Raw genomic sequence first — 13,573 nt, forward strand, 5'->3', positions numbered from 1 at the left:
AATTTCCAAGTGTTTATGGAGTTTTTGGAGTTCCCTTTATCATTAATTTCCAATTTCATTGCACTGTGGTCAGATAATATGCACAGGATAATTTCAATTCTTTTGCATTTCAGAAGGTATGCTCTATGGGCTAGGACGTGGTTTCTTTTAGAGAGAGACCCATGTGCTGCTGAGAAAAATATGTATTGTGATGTTGTGGGGTAGAACACTCCGTATACGTCTACTAAGTCCATTTGTTCACAGCTTTGGTTCAGATCTGTTATTTCCTTGCTGAGTTTTTGTCCAGTTGACCTATCTCTTTGTGTCAATGGGGTGCTGAGGTCCCCTGTTACAATAGTGTTATTAATTATATGGGTTTTTCGTGCCTGTTAAAATTTGTCTTATATAATTTGGAACTCTGATATTTGCTGCATACGTGTTTATGGTTGTTATCTCATCCTCTTGCAGTTTTCCCCTGACTACTATGTAGTGACCTTCTTTATCTCTTTTGATTGTGGTAGGTTTGAAGTTTACATTGTCTCAAAAGAGAATCGCTACACCTGCTTTTTTCTGGGTTCCTGTTGCATAGAGGATTGTTTTCATCCTTTGACTTTTAGTCTATGGATTTCCTTTTGAGTGAAATGTGTTTCCTGTATACAGCATATTGTTGGATTTTGTCTTTTAATCCACTCTGCCAGTCTGTTTCTTTTGACTGGAGAATTGAGGCCATTTAAATTTATAGTTAAAACCGATATGTATTGATTTATCATTGTCTTGTTATTTACTTGCATTGGTGTCCTACTTTTTCTACCTGTTTACTTGCTTGCTCTTCTTTACGTTTCATTTCTACTGCTGTTCTTGAAATTGCAGTCAGATTTTTCTTTGTTTAAATATCTTTTAGTACTCTTTGTAATGCTGGTTTGGCACTCATGAGGTTTTTCAATCGTTCTTTGTTGTGAAAATATTTTATTTCTCTTTTGAATTTGAGCGATAGTTTGGCAGAGTACCTCAGTCTTGGTTGGAAGCTGTTCCGTTTTAGGAACTGTAATACTTTGCTCCAAGCTCTTCTCGATTGGATGGTTTGTGCTGAGAAGTCTGCCTTGATTCTGATGTGATTTCCTTTATATGTAGTCTGTTTATTTTCTCTAGCAACTTTCAATAGTCTGCTGTTTTGCTGGAGATCTGGGAACTTGACTATTATATGTCTGGGTGTAGTTTTATTTTGGTTGTGCTTGTTTGGAGTTCTAAATGCCTCATTTACTGCATATCAGGTTCTGTTTCCATGCTTGGGAAATTTTCTATTATTTTTGCAAATATTCTTTTTATGTCAGTTGTGTTGCCTCCTACTGTTTCATTGACTCCTATGAGTCATACATTATTCCTCTTTGCCTCATCTTGCAGCTGTTGAATTGACTTTTCCTGGATCCTTGTTGATTTTACAAGATCTTTTCTTTCACGGTCACTAGCTGCCATGCTGTCTTCAAAGTCTGAGATTCTATCTTCAGCTTCATTGAAGCAGTTTTGGTAGCTTTCAGTGGCAGCTTTGTTTTCCTGGAAGTCTCTTTGAATCTGGTTCATGTGTTCTAAGTCCTTTCTACATTTTTCATTGAACACTTCTGTCCCTTGCCTTTGTTCTTCTATTTTCTTATATGTTTCTTCTTCAGACTTTTTGAGCAGTTCTTTCATTATTATTGTCATTTCATTTTTTGCCTGAGAGATTATTTCTGATCTCATCTCTTCTATGGCCTTATGGAGTTGTTTCTTTACTTCCATTGCAATCATTTCAGCTATTTCAGGCACATGTTTACCAAGTTCTCCTATGTTGATGCCTCTTGGACTTGTTTGAGTCAGGTGGAGTGCTGGGATTGTGTTTTAGTCCTTCATTTTGTCATGTTTGCTACTGGATGCAGAAAGCTCAGTTTCCCTCTTCAGTAGCTGCACAGCAAGGGCACTAGTGTCCCTAGTTTTCCTGTTGGTCAGGTTTGCCCCTGAATGACCTCTGAGAAGAGCTACTTAGCCTCGGGTTTTCCAGCAGCTGTTGACTTGTAACTAGTTATCCCTGGTCTCAGACACAGGCCTTGGTGTCAGCTGATGGCTGACTGTCTGATCCAGCATCCCCTTGCAGTTCAGGGCACGTGCTCAGCCCAGACTTGGGTTGCACTGTTGTGACAGTCCCAGTCCAGTGGACCTATGTCCCCAGGCAATTCAGGGTACAGGCAAAACCCAGACACTAACTGCAGGATCTACAGTTTGTGAACCACCTGATTCTGTGTCTCCAGTCAGTTCAGGACACATAGAGGAACCAGATGCAGGCCAGATGGGTAGCAATCATGGACTGTCCATGCCTTTGACCCCCTAGGGGGTCCAGGCAAAAGTAAAGCATGGACTCGAACTGCTAGACCAACAGCTCTTGGAGCACTTGCTGACTTGGCCCAGGGGACGCTCCTAAATTCTGAGTTTAAATTCATTGTTTTGTTTGTTTGTTTGCTTGTTTGTTTTTGGTAGAGCTGGAAGCAGACAACCCATCTCAGAAATCCCAGAAACCTAGTCTTCCCCACTCTCATTGTTTGCCCAAGCCTTCCATTCAGTAGGCACTTCACTATAGGCAATCACGGTGATTATTTAAATAATATACATATTTCCTGCATGTTATACCCTGATGCTGGAAGGATTTTTGCTTCTATGAAGTCACCAAGTCTGATAACCAACTGCAGGCTTCATTTTCTTGAGAGAAAACATCTAAAGACACTTTGGGTCCTATGAGCATGAGGTAGGTCATACTCTCTTTGAGAAGAAAGAGATATATCACAAGACTTTGAATGGTTTACAAAATTATTTTGGTAGACAGATGAAATGGATTTAAGGTGAGCTTGCATAAACGATACTCTCACCACACCTCAGAATGTAGTTTTAATCCCAGAACAATGAACTAGGAAATAATTAGTTTTAGAAAACAATGATCAAAAGCAAAGAGATCACAAAATCATGTGATACACAAGTCAATCATGAGTGACTAAAAAGAGAAGGGTGCTTATCTAAGGCAAAGAAATCTAAGGTCATTGGGCAAGTAAAATTTAGAGGGAGACAGATGCTATAGCAACATCTGTATTAAAATCCTTAACTTAGGCCCTAAATGATCTGTCTTCTGCTTAACTTTTTCAGTCCTGTTTTACAAACATTTTTCTCATCACTTTCTGGTTTAGCTCTTTTGGAGTAGTTTGATATCTCTTTATTTTATTTTATTTTATTTTTGATATCTCTTTTTAAAGAGCTTTTGTACTTATACTCCCTTTGGCTAGGAATATTCTCTACTTTTCCCTGCCCCCAACTGCTTCCTACTGTACTCTGTTCAGAGAAAGGTCCATTGTGGCTAAGTCCAGGTGTGATTGTTTTCCTCTCACTTTACCTCAGGGAAACCACCTCCCCAAAACAAAATTTCCTAGGTGAGGTACAAATACAATAAGTGGATAAGACTGGCCATAAGGTAATATAAGAATTTGTGGAAACTGTGGGGAATTCTAACATTTTGAATATCATTACAAGATATAGCATGTTTATATGCCAAATTTAGCTATAGGACATTTGTCTTAACTAGATTGATGATGATAGATAAACAGATAGTATCACTCACTACAAATGATATTATGGATGACATTTAGTGCCATGAGAAAATGCTCTGAGACATTGTTTTTTAGAAAGTATATTAACTGCAGCAGTAGCATTTCATTTTGTTTAAAAACACAGAGGAAACCTGTGTTTGTACTAAAATGGCAACAGTGACTAGAATTAGCTGATAGAATTATATGTTTGTGTATGTATGTGTATGCTTTTTTATATTTTCTTAATGCTCTGAAATGAGCATATATTGGTTTTACATTCAGAAATAAATCATTTTTACAAGGAACAGAAGTACTTTAGGTAGCAGTGTGGAAGATAAAAATGCAGGAAAGGAGACTACTACAATAAAATGGGTGAAAGATGGTGGAAGCCAAGCTAAGAGAATGGGTATGAAAAGAAAGAAATTATAGAAGAAACAGTATTAGGTAATCTTTTGTATGTATGTATGTATGTATGTATGTATGTATGTATCTATCTATCTATCTATCTATCTATCTATCTATCTATCTATCATCTATCTATCTATCGTATTGGAGAGTAAACCCAGGCTCTTCATAATGAGCTGCATCTCCAGCCCTCTTTATTTTTTATTTTGTGAGATAGGGTCATGCAAAATTGCCAAGTTGCCCAGGATTCAAACTTGTGATCTTATTGCATCAACCTCCCAGAGTGCTGAGATTACAGGCATGTATCACCATTTCTGGAATAATTCGGTAATATTGAGTCTGTTTAGGTTTTAGATAAACGTTAAGCTTCACATGGTAAGTTCCATGGATAGTTTTGAACTATATGGATTGGAAATACATGTTATGGAATCATTAGCCTTAAACATGGTTCATTGAAACTGATCTTAAATCAAGATTTCTTAGGGAGAATGTGCAAAACAAAAATGGGATAAAAACCTGAATTATGGGGCACTCTGAAGTTTAAGAGCCAGGTAGAAGAATGTAATAATTAAAAAGTCAAAACAATAACTAGGAAGTTATCATAGAAACTAAAAGAAGTGGGTTTCAATAGGAATTGGTCACTGATGCTAGAGGAAAAATCATGCTTATTCCTTCTGATGGCTGCTACCCATTAAAGGACCTAAATGAGTTATAGGCTTTCTCTACACTTGGATAGGCTAAGTGAATTATGTGATTGATTAGTAAATCTGTGAAGTATGTTTGATTTAGCTTTGTTCTACAGCCTCTTAAGGTTGTCCACAGAGACCAAATTCTAGTTTGATTCTCCATACTGTCTCTTTTCTAGCATTTCTAGGCATTGGAGGTATAAATCTGCCTAATTTGGGGAACCAGTTAGCAGACCTATTTGGCTTGCACATGCTTATGAGTGATATGGGTAAGCAACATCAGCCAGCTTACTCTTATCACTAATAAAGTGATATTTCCACTTCCATTCCCTTTGTTTTATCTTCTAAAGTGTTAGGTGCAGCAGAGAGCAATTATGATATGGGAATTTTCAATTAACTGGAAATTTCAATAACTGTTGTCAAGTAACAGATGAATAAGTAAGGTAAGGGCTGAAAAATGAATATGGCAATTAAGAACTAATCATAAACCATTATCTTCCTTCATAAGGTCAACCGTGTTTCTCCAAGGAAGGTGTCTGAATAAGTATCTCCATGATGGGGTGCTATAGTTTGGATATGGTGTGATTGTGTCTTCCTGAAGTAGTTTGTGTTGGAGACTCAGCCCTTAATGTGGTAGTGTGGACCTTTAAGAGGTGGGTGGAGCAGGAGATCCTTAGATGCTTGAGGAATGTTGCCCTTGGAAAGGGTCAAGCATGTATTCACAAGAACAAATGTTATAAGAGCAACTGAATGGGCACGTGAGTAGTTCTCTGGTTGTCTGCTCAGAGAAGTGAGTCCTTGCTTTCACATGCACTCCTACCATGAGCCTGTGAAACTCACAAGAGGCTGAGACAATCTTGACTTTCAGCCTCCAAAACTGTGAGCTAAATAAATCTCTTTTTAGCCTGGGTTTCTACAGAGCCTTCTTATTTAACTACAACCTTAGTCCATTTTTTACTTTTTATTTTGAGACAGAGTCTTGCAGTTTCTCAAACTGGGCTCAGACTTACACTTGTGCTGGAATTATGGGCCTGCAGCACCAATCCTGGCTAAATCTTTTGTTACAGTAATAAAAATTTATGAATGGGGAAGAGGCAACTGTAACTACTGGTGCAATCCCTACCCAAGAGTTCCTAAGAACAGGCCCATGCCATATCAAGAACTTTATTAGCCATGGGATTTTTCAGTTGCAAGGGAAGAAATTTTATTTTAAAATACCTTAGATGAGGATAGCAAGGATTTGTGGAAAGACAAAGAATTAGCAATCACTTAATAAAATATAATAAGTGAATCTATGGTCCTGGATTTCATATGGCATCATTTGTACCCTAACTCATGTCTGTCTTCTAATGTTTTTGCTAAAAGGTGAGATGGGCTTGCTCTGTGTTGTGTCAAGATAGTGAGCAGCAGCAAAACGCCAGGAAAATTTTCATTATTGACTGAAAAGACTGACTTGGTACATATGTCTTTGTGGCAAGGGGAAAAATCACATTACTGACAGCCTTAGCAGGTAAAAAAAAGTCATTTCCTGCAAAGAAAAGATGCACAAAAGGTACATGCTCTTCACTACATTCCACTCCTTGGCTACCTAGTAACCATAACTATCCTTTTTTCTGTATGTAGGGGAAAAGAGGTCTGTAACTAAGGAAAGGCCTCGTTTGGGCTTTCTGGCTAACCCTAACAAGAAAGAGTTAAAGTTTCACTGGAGAGAGCAATTAACAGGACAAGATGGGAGGCAAATAGGCACAGCACAGAGGATACCAGGTGCTTGAAACTAAGGTAGCTGCCCCTCACCCACCTCCAATAAAATGCAAAGAAGATAAGTGGTGGTCATTTAAAAGAAAGCTCTTAATTCATACAGTTAAGTCCCTGACTTATGAATGAGCTCTATTCTGGTAGAATGTAGGTCAGATTTGCTCATAATGTGACAAAGAGAATATTGTACGGTACACCTGTGAAAGTAGCAACTCAAATGTTCATAAGTCAGAGACTTACTGTATGTAAAAACACACACCTATACATCTACACACACAAGTATTCCCACTCTAGGGCCACTGTATGTAGATCCCTTATTTAATTGCTGACTTGACCTTTTTAACAAATCCATTAATTCTAAAGAAAACATTCTGACAGGCTCACTTAATGTGCACATAGACAATGATTCAGGGGCATAGGGGTGTTGGGGCCTGGGACCCATCTATGACAGCCCAGGCAACCAATCAGATTATGACATTCTGGGAAAGAAGAGGGCCTTTGACCTCATATAAAAACAGCTGGAAAAAAAGAAAAAAAAAAAAAAAAAAAAAAAAGGAAAAGCACCTGGGAATGAAGGACCCACAGGGCCTCCATCTTTTTGGAGTTCCCTATTTGGATTTACCAGGGTAGCTATCTATCTCCTCTTTTTTCTCCCTTTCCAAGAAAGTGTCCAATAAAATGTCTTTCTTTCTTTAAACTTTGTATCTTTAATGCCTTACAGATATGGAGTCTACCAATTCCAGTGAGCTGCCTGCCTGCTATGGAACAGTGGTGCTTGTCCCCGGGATGTGACATGTGCATAAAAAAAATTTCTTTTTGTCTTTTTGAAACAGGGTCTCACTATAGTTCAGGCTGGCTTTGAGCTTACTTTGTAGCCTAGGCTGGTTCCAAACCTGCAACGACTTCCTTCCTGCCTCAGCCTTCTGAGTGCTGGGATTACAGGTGTGGGTCATCACATCCAGCCCCTACAATTTTTAATGATAGCCCAAAACAATGTGATTATTGCATGGACAACTGAAATATTCTTTTCTCCAAGAAAATATATGCCAAAGTACCATCTGTTATTGCACTGTTTGTAAACCTAGAGTTCTGATTGATGAGCATTTCTTTTACCCCAGACTGAATATAACTTTTCATAGTACAGCATGATAAAGGTAATTTTATTAAATAGTGTTATGTACTTAACAAGGGAGAGTAAAGGACACCCTAATTCCCTAGGACACAGTATTCTTGGCCATTTAGTTTAATGGTCTTGAGGATGCTCTTTGGTGGCACCCTTTAACCTTGTCCTCATGAGAAGTTTTAAAGGAAGCATACTGTCAAGACAATTCTCTTGAAACCTTTGTTGGTTGCTAGTCACTTTTCTGTTTAATAAATGTGGTTTCAAAACCAAAACCAGAAACAGTGTGTAAATATTGTTTTCTATCTTTTTGCAATGAGTTGGAATGCAATTTCTATCCCCCTGCAAGCTAAATTTATCAGCTAAGATAAATTTAGGAACAATATTGGCCATGTTATCTTTGTCTTCTTGGGCCAAGTTGCATCTCAGTGAACGGTACCTCACAATAGGGCTAACTGGTTAATCTTTGTTGTGTAAAAGAAAAGATACATGAGATGATCAAGGAGCAGACTTTTCCCAGGATTCTAGTGGTATCTGCTCCTGTGTTTCCAACTTTCTGCTTTTGTGCTAACTTTGCTCAGATAAAAAATATGGGTTTTGAGGCTTGCAACACACAGCTTTATTTAACTCAGTGGCAAGGACTATTGGTTACATGCAGAAAGGGGGTGCCTTAGAAAAACAAATCTCTTTTGTTTGCATTCAGATAAAGCTTGAACTGAAGCTCATCCCTTTCTTGTAGGACTTCACTAATGGATACAATTCAAAATGCTAACATTTTTCTACCAATTCCTCCTAAAGCTTCAATCTTAATATTGACATTGCTTAAAATCCAAAATTCAGTGGGTTTTTTCTTCCTTGCAAGCACATAGAATTATACATGCCAAGAATCCTAGCTAGGGCCAAGGAATCTTTATTATTGTGCACCTCACCAAGATTCATTGGTTTTACATTTCAGGGTATTATTTGGTACTGCTTTACATAATACCAGTCAGGAATAAAAACCTCAAACTCTCAAAACTCTCTCTTTTAGTCTTTGCCTTTTAAATTTTGTATCAAAGATTAGGAAATTCCAAATTTGAGGTATTATTAGGCTGTTCTCGAAGAGATGACCCAATTGTAGAAGTAAAATTTTTATCTTCATGGCATTCTCAGAAAGAGATCTGGTCTACTTGTCATCTAAACTTGTTTACATCTTGTAAACTGTTCTCTCAAAGTGATTGTTTTCCCTATGCCCATACCTCTGAACTTGTGGATACTGATGCCCTCTCAGTAGCATTCTTCATTTTGATGGATTCATACCACAACTTCTGCCATGGTTTTGGGTACTCTCTACTGTGGCATGCCTCTGAAAAGCAACTGGATTCTTACTGTGAACCAGAGTTATCTACCTCTTTAGGAATTTTGTATTTTCTTTTAATTCCACCATAGCCCAAGAAGATGCAGAGGTGGAAACAGTTATCAACACTACCTGGTCTTCTCTGCCTATAAATATTACCTTTCCATTTTTACCTGACTGTAGTTGTCCATTTTATGCAAACTTCTAGGAGGAAAGTGGGGTACAGGGCACAAACTACAAGCTTCTGTTTTGAACTTCCAAGTCTTCCAGGAAGTACATATCCTTTACCATCTGGGGGTTCCAGCTCCCAAGAAAGAGCCAGATGTTTTAAATCATCCACTCTTCTGCTTTGTATTATCATTGAAACTGTTTTCCTGTGGTTACTAAATTCTTAGGTTCATTCTACATCATGACCAAAAGCCAAAGGTAGCCTGAGTGTTTGCTTAATTCCAGAGTTAGGTGCTTCTTTCTCAATACTGTTGGCCAAAATAGTGAGACTTTTTATTAGCATTGTTTTTTTTTTTTTCTTTTTTAATCTTCCCATTCTTGTATTACTGTTGTGGAAGGACAAGGCATTTGGCCAGACTGTATCATGAGCCCATTCATGTGGTATGGGAGTTAGGATTAGACAACGAGTGAATGCTCCTGGGGAAAGATGGCAGGTCTGTATTTGTTAGGATAAACTACCACAACATAGTGGCTTGGACTGGAGATGTAGCTCAGTGGTAGAGTTCTTGCCTAGCAAGTGTGACTCCATGGGTCCAATTCCCATTACCACACACACACACACAAATTTTAGTAGTAATTTGACACACAGAGGAACACACAAGAATGTGTAACACAAAGTTTCTAATTGGCAAGCAGCTATTCTTCAAGTGAAGATTCAAGATATCAATCTCCTATGTTACAGCTTCACCGTCTTCAACACATTGCTTCCAAAAAATGTGTTCATTTGCTTCAAGTTGGTGGGGAGTACAGAGATCAAGGAAAATTGTTCACGAGATGTTTTTATGGGCCAGCACTGAAATAGGAACACATCACTTCTCACATTTCATTGGTTAGAACCTAATTTGCACACCCAACCCACATGTGTGTCTCCTGGTAAGAGGCTGGAATATGTAATTCTGTGCCCAGAACAAGAAATTAGTATCTACAATACTCCACTACCTTGCTAATAAATATGTAATTTACCTCTTTTTCCATACATAGACCATTTATTTCAAGGGAGAAAATCTGTCTTCAAATAATGTGCAGCTCTCTTCATTCGATCCAAATGTGACCTATGAGCTAAAAGGACAAAATTATTTCTACTATCACTCTATGTCTCTGCAAACCCAATATATAGTGGCACATTAGGGACAGTAATTACAATACATTCTCTCACATGGAAAAGAAACATGTGAGACACTGTTCAGTACTGATGCACAGCAAGAGTAAAATACTATAAAGCATTTTATGCTATCTCCCCTGAAAGTGGAGGAAGTTTTGATGTGACCCCAATTCTAGAATTCACCAAAAACTCTCTTGTCCATTACTTTATATGGCCTCTGGTAACAGCTTGTGGAATGTTCTTGTCATTCTCTATGGTCACATCCCATGAGTATTCACGAGCTGTTAAGCTTTTCTGTTCTATTTCCTACTTATGTAAATTTGAGGTTGAACAGTTCCCCTACAGTTTTAACAACTTGAAGTGTTTGAGCCAGTTTCATGGTTTAGTCATTAAATTGCTTCAGAAACTTAGGCTTCTGATCTATTGTCTTCTAGCAACTATACCCAAAGTTCTTCCTTATATGCTTCTTTCCTTGATTGACTTTGTTCCCTTGCCCCATGCGTTTGTAGAACTTTATAAAGCTATCTTGAAGCCATCTGAAATTATGACGTTGGTTAGGAAAACCAAAGCCTTGATCTGATCTTTGTTGCACTCCTACATCTTAGTTTACTTAACAGCTCTTCCAGTTTCTTCCATTTTTAACTGTTTTAGGTCTAGAGAAAGTCAGTTTTTTCAACTCTTTCAAACTTTCCTATACACTTTCATTTCTTCCAATTATTTGTGAACTCTTTAGTAAATGCTAAAAGGTAAAATCTAACACACACTGTTACTTTTAATTTTTTCAACGATTTCCTGTGGAGCTAGTCTGAATAACAGGTGATATACTTTTTCAGACATTCTACATGGCACTTTCCCCAATTACTTTCCATTACAAACATGGGTGTTCCTTTTCCAGCCTCCAATTAGGTAGTCTACTGCTGCTTTCTATTGGCTTATTGAAAGGAACAGTTAATGCTTAAAAATTTTTTTGACCAATTTTGCATGCTTGTATTTGGTAATCTGAACAACTAATCTGAAGACAATATGCAATATAATAACCATTGTTCAATGCCTATCATCTTGTTTTGTGAAATTCTGTACCATTTCAAATTTTTTGTCTTTAAAATAAAAAAATTATTTAGAAAAACCCCAAAAACTAGGTACTCTACCACCCACTGAATTGATGCAACATATTTTGTTATTGTCTTAGTAGTACCCAACTTCTGGTACCAATTTTTGTACTAGGTATAGTTTTTCTAGTTCCTGTGACATATAACTTCTCAAAACTTAATTTTCTCTTTTACAAAGGGTCAAGAGGGGTGTTTCCAATTGGGGTAGCTCTTTTCCAAGTGCATTTCAGCCACTCATACTCTTTTTCTTTCTTGACTCTGGCGTCTCTCTCATAAGGTTTTGAAAATATAGGACTTCATTAAGCTGGAAGATAACACTTCACTTCTGTTCATATTTTATTGGATAGAACTCAATCACATGCAAAGTTTGGCTGTGTGCTCAGAATGAAGAATGAAGTTTCACGAAAAAGTTAGATAAAAAGTTACTCATCAAATTCTAATAGCTAGAATTGAGACTTTCTCCATTCTAATACTAGTTTTATTTTACCAGTCTCAACAGGATCATCATTTCACTATCATATAAAAGAATGAAAGTGAAAACTAATTTTCTTCTAAATAATAGAATTATTTTAAGGGAGCATTTTCATAAGGGCATACAAAACCCACGTTACAGAGAGTTGATGAATCAGTGTCATTTAAACAAAAAAGGTAAGAATGTAGACTACGTTTTAAAGAATGCTTGACTGTGAAGGAAATAGGGTGAAAGTTACAGAAGAATAAGCTAAGGAACCAAAATTTGTAGAAGACTATACAGACTGAACAAATAAATCAAAGAGAAAAAGGGGACTAGAACTAGAATACAGATGGAGAGTTAATCTTGTATAGAACATACAGTTTCTCATTCCCGACACTCTCAAAAGGGAAAGACCGGGAAATTTCCAGCGTTTGGAAAATAGAAGAAATTTGTGCTTGTCAGTGGTCTGTTTTCTTGAGAAGTTTGAAGTAAATTCATAATGAAATGGTGCTGGAATTGATTGCAAAAGTGTTTAAGTGAAAAGGAAGGAAAGGTGCTAAAAGACACAAAAATGGGAAGGAGGGATCAAGCTAAAAGTATAGAATCTGTATCTGTAGTGGTTAAGATTTATAACGTGTTGTTTCACACTGAAGTCAGGAAACACTGCAGGAGAGAAATAGGCAGATTATTAGCACTTTGTATGATTTACTGTAGCACTTATTACACGGTAAAGCCCCTGGAAACAGAGTGATTTCTCTATTACGCACAAAATAGGCACATGATAAATTTCCACTTGAATGAATTGATTTAGTCATCGTCAATTCTGCTGAGGTACTCCGTAGAGTCCTGGCAACTGCCCACATTTCATATGGCATGCCAATGCTGAAAGAAAGAAAGAAAGAAAAAAAAAAAAAAAAAAAAAAACCAACCCGGGCACACTTAGCTAAACTTAGCAATCTTAAAATGGCAAGTATGTCAGTTGAGACATACTTTCTATCTTGTGCCAGTATATACATCTGTCTTTGATGTCTGCATTTTCTTTATGCCACTATCCTCGTACTAGACCACAAATGGATACTTCTGAGTTCAATAAGCTATACTAATTTCAAAACCTGAGGCATTTAAAAACGACCTCAGAATCCCATCACAGCATTCACTCCAAGAACTGTGCAGAGACAGCACTCAAAGAGCTGCATTTACGACGCTCGCTTCACAGACACAGCTGTGCCCTGAGAGTGGGTCAGATCCACCAGGGCCAACTGTCCACAAAGTGTGGCACAGATGCCGTTTCCTCTCTGTGGCTGAAGTGATCACCCAGGTCAAACTCCGTATCGCACACGTGTAAAAGTCACGCTCAGCAAGTCTGCGATCCAAGATTCTTCCTGCAGCCCAAGGTTATTTTTCTTTACGGAGACAGTCTCCCGAGACCCAAGCCCCAGCTCTCGGCGCCAGAGGTGACCGGGCAGCAGCTCACCTCGCCGACAGCCTGCGCTCTCCTCCCTCGCCCACCTGGCCTCCGCCAGCCCGTAGCCCGCCGGCCCTCGCCCCTCGCCCCCTAGCCCCGCGCGCCGCCGCTCCGGCGCCTCCTGATGGCGTCACCGCGCTTCCGCCTGCGGCTGCGTTCTAGTCACAAGCCAGGAAGGAAGCAGGGCGGACTGCGGGGCCGTGTGGGGAAGCTGTGAGGACAGAGAAGCCATCGGGCGCTCTTGGCGCCCGGCAGCAGGCCCCGAGTCCGTGCTCGGCCGCCGCCCGCGTTGAAAGCCGGCCGGCGCGCCTCCGCGGAACCCCCAGCGCCCCGCC

General features: G+C 38.8%; 1 long non-coding RNA gene across 1 annotated transcript; it reads right to left on the reverse strand.

Moving 5' to 3' along the window:
• Positions 1-9,712: 9,712 nt before the first annotated feature.
• Positions 9,713-13,566, reverse strand: LOC102017826. Its single transcript, XR_262402.2, has 3 exons — positions 13,248-13,566; positions 10,072-10,167; positions 9,713-9,901 (listed from the first exon to the last, which is right to left on the reverse strand). It is a non-coding gene; the product is annotated as an uncharacterized LOC102017826 (long non-coding RNA).
• Positions 13,567-13,573: the final 7 nt, after the last annotated feature.

The sequence above is a fragment of the Chinchilla lanigera genome, unplaced genomic scaffold, assembly GCF_000276665.1.
Source record: "Chinchilla lanigera isolate Chin_1 unplaced genomic scaffold, ChiLan1.0 scaffold00046, whole genome shotgun sequence".
In the NCBI taxonomy this organism is placed as follows: domain Eukaryota; kingdom Metazoa; phylum Chordata; class Mammalia; order Rodentia; family Chinchillidae; genus Chinchilla; species Chinchilla lanigera.